Genomic DNA, 8687 nt, shown 5'->3' on the forward strand with positions numbered 1-8687 from the left:
GATTATGTGTGTATGTGTTCACAGATACCTTTTTTGGAGCCAGCACTTGAGACACTGGCAAGATGATGTGATAGAGTCCAGATTTACAGACATATTTGTATTGGCTGTGAATGACAATAGAATATGAAAAACAAGGTTCTTAGTATTGCAAACAATTCTTAGTATTGCAAACAAAAATAATTATATTAAAAGGAAAGAGATTACCCAAAAGTATTTTTTTTTAAAGTATAATTTACAGACATATTTGTATTGGCTGTGAATGACAATTGAATATGAAAAACAAGTGTAATATTTGCACATTGTTATATTAGCAGAACACTGCATCTACAATATTATGTGAAGGATGGTTTATCCTTCATGAAACTGTTACACTTGAAAGTTATCATGTTAGTTCTGGGATTTGTCTCCCGGGAAAGATATAACAGCGGACATAAGGAGAGACGAGACTAGACAAAACTAGCCAGTTGTAGAATATTGTGTTATAGGACAGTGGAGCTGACTGAAGGCCGCAGGCATTCGACTGGCAGTAGTTGATATTGTTTCCACGGTATACAACGCAAGGCATTGTAGAACGAGCGTCTTATGAAACACATTCCAGGCCCTGGCTATTGCTATCATGCCATAACTGATTTGAAAGAGAAATATCAGCTATAATCTAAAGAAAAAAGGGTTCCAAAAGGGTTCTTAGGCTGTCCCCATAGGTAAACCCTTTTGGGTTCCATGTAGTACTACTATCTGTGGAAAGGGTTCTACATGGAATCCAAAAAGGTTCTTGGTATTGCAAACAATTCTTAGTATAAACAAAAATAATTATATTAAAAGGGGAAAAAATACCCAAAAGTATTGATAGCAAAACAAAATATTGCTATTAAATACTTTAAAACCCAAAAAATTGGGGGGGTGCAAAAACAATCTTTTATTTTTTTTGATAATGTGATTAAATAAAGTGCCTCCCTCTTTGCTGCAATTTTCCCTATTTTTGGTTATGTTACCCGGCCTTTGCTTTCGCTGCTTTTTTCCAGTTGCAAGCTGTGGCACATTCAGTCTCGCAACTTAGCAAATCTAATCACATTGTATTTGTCAAATGCGCCGAATACAACAAGTGTAGACATTACAGTGAAATGCTTACTTACAAGCCCTTAACCAACAATGCAGTTTTAAGAAAATACCCCCAAAAAAGTAAGAGATGAAAATAACAAATGATTAAAGAACAGCAGTAAATAACAATATCGAGGCTATATACAGGGGTTACCGGTACAGAGTCAATGTGTGGGGGCACCGGTGTCGAGGTAGTTGAGGTAATATCTACATGCATCCCTGCATCCCACTGCTGGTTTGCCTTTGAAGCTAAGCAGGGTTGGTCCTGGTCAATCCCTGGATGAGAGACCAAATCTGTTTGAAAACCACAGGTCTAACTCATGTGAAGATTAAAAATATTATTTTGTACGGATACTATCATCCTGGCTATTATTACCAGTCCACTCATTTTAGATCTACATAAGATCTACGTCCTTTCAGGCTAGAGGTGTAGACTCTGTCCAGTCCCCATAGATGATATAACGTCCAGGGCATAGAGCATCTTAAAGGGTAGTCAAGGGGATGTGGAATCCTTGAAAGCATGATTTGTTACCTGCAGGGAGTTTCTGTAGCTGGAGAGCTGGAGAGAGAGAAGCGCTCACTGAGGAAACATCTGAAAGAGTCAGCCAGTCAGTTCACCAGACCGCCTGTCAGATTCAAGGTCATCTGTGCCAACAGCCAGCAGAATGAAAGCGTCATGCCTGCCGATCCAGCACACACTGAGCTGAGCTTGAGCCGAGCCTTCTGCCTGCAGCACCATGGGTAGCATTAGTCCAGTACAGAGAGAGGAGGAGAGAGGGGAGGAAGGGGAGAGGATAGAAAAGGAGGAGGTGGTATCTTTAGTTAGAATGAGAACAAAACCTTACTATTGTATCTGTTCTCATACCTAACTAATAGATTTAAAAGAGGAGAGGGGAGGAGGATGGGGTGAGGATGCGGAAGGGATGGAGGGAGGGAGGAGGGGGGAAAGGGGAGGAAGAGAAGGAAGTAGAACGAATGAAGTAGGGGCATGGTCCAGAAGGAGAAGAAGGTGGCATCTTTCGCAAGAAAAATAACAAAACTTTACTATTAGACCTCATTTCACTCAGGAGTCTACCTAACAAATGGAACAAAGTCCACTGCCCTGCACTGTAGATGTAGCATGGTGAAGACGAGTTGTATGGTGTGAATTCAGCTTGTTTTCCCCACAAGCAGTACATGTGTTTGTGTATCAGTGGAGCGTAAACAAAGTGTCACTTCTATGGTTTTATTATTCCTTTAGCACCATTGATCGATCTGGAACAATCCCTCTGTTTAACAGACCATTACACCAACCAAGCTCTGCTACAGTACCAGACTGCCTGTGTGAAACAGTGTGAACGTACTTGCGGTTGGACCTGCTACCTCCTCCTATCGCTGAGCATCTGGCACTCATATCAGGGCCAGCGGGATTTCTTATTTTTAGTCTAAGTGCAAAGAGAGAGAGAGAGAGAGAGAGAGAGAGAGAGAGAAAGAGAGAGAGAGAGAGAGAGGCTTGACTGCTCTGTGCCTGCATGAGGTGCACAGTTACTTCACTACAGGGGAGAAGGATCCACCGTGCTGGACTAGTAGCTAAAGGAACTAGTTAGAACTGTTGAACCCCATGGTGTAATTACAAGGAGGTTCCTTCTCTGATCCTTGTTTCCTCTTTAGGGCTCCTCAGCAATATGTTCTTGGCTATGTAAAAATGGCTATCTTTGTTCTATTGATTTATTTATTGCCTTTAATTGACCAGGTAACCTATAGAGAATACATTACCTTACACAATAACAACCTGCTTAAGGGGGAGTAATGATACAATATGGTACAGTTTTCTTTGGTGGAGCATTGTGTAACTTGATTAGCTTGGTGATTAGCTTGGAGATTTCTAAAAGCAACGTTCATAAGCTCCCAAATGAAAAAACAAACTCAGATTGTATAATGAATTGCATATAAGACTACCCAGCTAGCAAATAATGTTCTGAGAACCAAATGTTTGTTAGAGCTTGGTGAGAGTGTGGTAGTTGCTTGGCTTTGGAACATTCTCACAACGTTTAAGGAACTTGACAAAAAAAAAAAATTGGTATTTCATTACTTTAACAGAATATTTCCTAAAAGTTCAAACATGGTTACATTTCATTTCAATTTTGGTAATGTTCGAAGAGCATTCTCTCCTCGGGTTTGACAGTGGGTATGTTCTCAAATAGTTCAGAGAATGTTTTTGTGGAGAAGGGCGGGGGATTGGAGGGAATCTAAGGGGATTCCTCGGTTGCTCGCTGGAATGGGAAGGGATGGGAGTCATGCTTTCTTCGGTGTGGGAAGGGTGGGGGTTAAGGGGGTTTGGAAAGCATGGTTTCTCTGTGGGGAGGGAGGATGCGGGAGAATGGATGGGGACTGAGAGGGGGGAATGGGCCGGGGTTATCTTTGCATGCCTTTATTTGAATGTTTTTGTGCCTGTAATGACATAACGAAATAACAAGTTAGTCACAGAAAAAGAAACAACGCTATTCTGTGGGAATTTCATTACTTCAGCATAATGTTTCCTACAGGTTTTGATATGATAATGTCAAGAAAACTTCCCATACAAACCACAACAAACATGCAGTAACATTCAGAGAACATTCTAAGAATGTTATTTAAAAACATATACATTCTGTTCTCAGCATCAATAAAACTCTCTCTATCCTCTAGCTTGTTAATTGTGTTCAGGTGTGTTGGCCGTGTCCACTAATTGGCCACACCTGATCTTAATGAGTGCTTGTTTCCATTGGAATGGGCTTTGTGTGCGTAATAAAACATGGCATGCTAGCTCCATCCTTGTGGCACAGTGGACGAAAAAAATAAATGTTTGCATGATAAGTGTCTAAGGAAATAAATGTCCATGTGTCCTATCTGTGCTTGGAGTTCTTAAAAGTTTGACTGAAACATTCAGTTAAAGTTTTAAGGAAGTTACTCAAAAACCTTCCAAATAACCTATAGTTTCCATGATCAGAGCTTTAATAAAACCTCCCAGTAAAACTTTCCAGGGATCAGAATAAAACATTCTCAGAACCTCCCTGCAACTTAAAAATAAACATTCCAAGAAGAGGCTAAATGTTCACGTCAGTTCTCAGAACATTTACAAAACTATGGCTTCGTTACCACAACCAATGTGAAACCCAAAACACAACTTCCAAGGAACCAATGTGCTAGCTGGGTATTATGTAATACTTTAGTTAATAGTATGCAGAGTGCTGTTTCACATTGGAGACCCAAATATTGTCAGAGTTTGTGTAGTTTGTGGATGGATTGTGCTACGTACTGCAAAGCTTTAATTAATCAAAAGGAATATTGTCGTTTTCCAAATGGCTAATCCATCAACCTCAACTGCGCAAGTTTTAAATCATTGATGAATGATCCATATAATTTCCTTATGGGGACCAGGAAACACTATATTGAGATGTTAAAATCTGACACATCCACGCAATACTAGACCTAGAAATATAATTACTAAAATGGACATTCCCATTCAAGTAAACTTTTCTGAGACTTTTTTCTAGATTGTAGATATTCTACTTCTACTGTGAAAAAGAACCCTGGAGTCACGAACACTCCCACGATGGCACACATACATGCAGTTCTCATGCTTGCACACAAATGAACACACACACAAGCATATACACACACAAAAACACACAAAAAAAACCAAACGCTCACGCACAAGCACACACACACAGGGCATACACATATCAAATATATACCGCGGCAGTCATGCAGAACATCCTTTACTAAAACATTTCACAGTCAAAATGAGAAACATACACTGAATGTACAAAACATTAGGAAAACCAGCCAAATATTGAGTTGCACCCCATTTTGCCCTCAGACCAGCCTCAATTCCTTGGGAAATGGACCTCACAAGGTGTCCAAAGCGTTCCACAGGGATGCTGGCCCATGTTGACTCCAATGCTTCCCACAGTTTTATCAATTTGTCTGGATGTGTCACACCCTGATCTGTTTTATCTGTCTTGTGCTTGTCTCCACCCCCACCAGGTGTTTCCTAAACACAGGAAAAAAAGAAACGTCCTCTCACTGTCAACTGCATTTATTTTCAGCAAATTTAATATGTGTAAATATTTGAATGAACATAAGACTCAACAACTGAGACATAAAGTGAACACGTTCCACAGACATGTGACTAACACACATGGAATAATGTGTCCCTGAACAAAGAGGGGTCAAAATAAAAAATAACAGTCAGCATTAAGTACTGCAATGCATCTCCTCCTCGTGGACTGCACCAGATTTGCCCGTTCTTTCTGTGAGATGTTACCCCACTCATCCACCAAGGCACCTGCAAGTTCCCAGACATTTCTGGGGGGAATGGCCCTAGCCCTCACCCTCCGAACCAACAGTTCCCAGACGTGCTCAATGAGATTGAGATCCGGGCTCTTCGCTGGCCAAGGCAGAGCACTGACATTCCTGTCTTGCAGGAAATCACGCACAGAACGAGCAGTATGGCTGGTGGCATTGTCATGCTGGAGGGTCATGTCAGGATGAGCCTGCAGGAAGGGTACCACAAGAGGGAGGAGGATGTCTTCCCTGTAATGCACAGCGTTGAGATTGCCTTCTATGACAGCAAGCTCAGTCCGATGATGCTGTGACACACCGCACCAGACCATGATGGACCCTCCACCTCCAAATCGATCCCGCTCCAGAATATAGGCCTCGGTGTAACGCTCATTCCCTCAACGATAAACGCGAATCTGACCATCACCTCTAGTGAGACTCTGACTCGTCAGGGAAGAGTACTTTTTGCCATTCCTGTCTGGTCCAGCGACGGTGGGTTTGTGCCCAAAGGCGATGTTGTTGCCGGTGATGTCCTACAAGCCCTCAGTCGACCCTCTCTCCGCCTATTGAGGACAGTCTGAGCACTGTTGGAGGGATTGTGCGTTCCTGGTGTAACTCGGGCAGTTGTTGTTGCCATCCTGTACCTGTCCCGCAGGTGTGATGTTTGGATGTACCAATCCTGTGCAGGTGTTGTTACACATGGTCTACCACTGCGATGATGATCAGCTGTTCGTCCAATCTCCCTGTAGCACTGTCTTAGGCGTCTCACAGTACGGACATTGCAATTTATTGCCCTGGCCACATCTGCAGTCCTCATGCCTCCTTGCATTATGCCTAAGGCACATTCACACAGATGAGCAGGAACCCTGGGCATCTTTCTTTTGATGTTATACAGAGTCAGTAGAAAGGCCTCTTTAGTGTCCTAAGTTTTCATAACTGTGACCTTAATTGCCTAACGTCTGTAAGCTGTTATTGTCTTAATAACCGTTCCACTGGTGCATGTTCATTAATTGTTTATGGATCATTGAACAAGCATGGGAAACGGTGTTTAAACCCTTTACAATGAAGATCTGTGAAGTTATACAAATTATCTTTGAAAGACAGGGTCCTGAAAAAGAGACGTTTCTTTTTTTTCTGAGTTTACTTTCGCCATTATCCCCAAGGTTCCATTCACGTGGTCCCCAGCTGTTGGCTGGGCGTTTTCAGATGTCAAGCATGGATTCACCACAGCCCCCATCTTAATGCATCCGGACCCGTCCCTTTAGTTTGTGGTGGAGGTCGACGCCTCAGACGTTGGAGTGGGAGCCTTCCTGTCCCAGTGGTCTGCCCAGGACCAAAAGCTACACCCCTGAACTTTCCTGTCCCATCATCTTAATTCTGCTGAGAGTATATACCACGTGGGAAATCGGGAACTTCTTGCTGTGAAGATAGCACTGGAGGAGTGGAGACACTGGCTAGAAGGGGTGGGAAATCCATTCTTAGTGTGGACCGACCATAAGAATCTGTATTATCTCCGCACCGCCAAGCGCCTCAAATCAACCATCTCCTATTCCATGAATGTGAAGCCTGATGCTCTCTCTTGTTTGTAGAGATCTGTAGCCACACCATCTGACCCAGAGACTATCCTCCCTACCTCCTGCCTGGCAGCTACACCCGTCTGGGTATCGAGAGCCTGTTCTGCAAGACACAGCATTCCCAGACCCTGGCGGGGCCCGGGTAACCGGTTGTTTGTCCCAGATTTTGCTCGGTCCCTCTTCCTAGAATGGGTTCATTCGTCTAACCTTACCTGCCACCCTGGCTTTCCTCCGACAATGGTTTTGGTGGCCCACCATGGTTCCTAACGTCTCCACTTTCGTCGCCGCCTGCACTTTGTGTGCGCAGAATAAGACTCTGTGGCAAGATGCGATATGCCTCCTTCAACCACTCCCTGTTCTTCATCACCCCTGGTCCCATATATCCCTGGACTTTGTCACGGGTCTCCCTCCGTCCACTGTCCATCCTTACGGTAATGGACAGGTTTTTCAAAGACGCCCATTTCATTCCTCTTCGCAGGTTACCCTCAGCCAAGGAGACGGCACAGCTCATGGTACAGGATGTCTTCCGGATCCATGGACTTCCCGTCGACATGCTATCCGATCGTTGTCCTAAGTTCTCGTCCCGATTGTGGAAGGTGTTCTGCATCCTCTAGGATTTTATCCCCAATCTAACGGCTAGTTGGAGTGAGCCAATCAGGACCTGGAGACGACTCTTCATTGCCTCATCTTTGCCAACCCCACCACCTGAAGCCAGCAACCCTTCCCTGCTCAGCCACTGGTTTCTCGCCCTTCGAGTGTTCCTTGGGTTACTGGCCTCCGCTCTTCCCCGAGTAAGAGGAATAAGTCAGCATACTCTCGGCCCTGTCGGCGTACCTGGAAGAGAGCCCGGCTCCAGACCCTGGCTCCCCGCTATCGTCTCGGGCAAAGGGTATGGCTCTCCACTCAGGATCTACCCCTCCGGGTGGAGTTCTGTAAACTTTCACCCCACTTTATTGGCCCTTTCCCAGTTTCTAAAGTCCTTAGCCCCACTGCTGTTTGTCTTATGTTGCCCCGCACCCTCTGCATACATTCCATTTGCCATGTGTCTAGGATTAAACCTCTGTCTCACAGCCATTTGTCTCCTGTTTCCAAAAAAAAAGCCAGGAAGGAGAAGAGATGACTCAGTTGACCGTTTTTTGTGTGGATTAATTGGCGGAGTAGAGGACCTTGTGCATTTCAGGTAAAATAACAACTCAATGTTTATATCCCAGGACAAATTAGCAACTGCAAGCTAGCTAAATAGGACAAATTATCTAGCAAGTGCAAGCTAGCTGGCTAAATTGCCATAAATGTTTAATGCTTTTCGACCTGTCCCCAAATTAATGTAATTGGTTCAGAGTTTGTGAACCTGCGTGTCATGATCGCGTTTGGTGTGGGGGAAAAAATACATTTATGCACAATGGCGTACGGTGGGGCACACGCGCAGCCGGTTTTGGTTCCGTGTTAGAGTGAATAATAATTGAATTGAGCAAAACTGCAGTGAAAAGAAATAACACACACACAAAGAGGAACTGAAACAAAATTGTGTATAAGATACAGTGTGGTCTGGAATTATTTGTTAGTATTTTATACTAACACAGTAGCTTAGATTTAGTTTAACAGGTAATAAAAAACATTGTCAGAAAGATGATGATTGGATCCTGTTTTCAATACTCCAGCAACTTCACCTTGCAAGGATAATGCCACTGAGAATGTTGTTTTGTTTTATGA

This window comes from Oncorhynchus mykiss, chromosome 17 (assembly GCF_057628025.1).
Source record: "Oncorhynchus mykiss isolate SJ-2025 chromosome 17, ASM5762802v1, whole genome shotgun sequence".
NCBI lineage: Eukaryota > Metazoa > Chordata > Actinopteri > Salmoniformes > Salmonidae > Oncorhynchus > Oncorhynchus mykiss.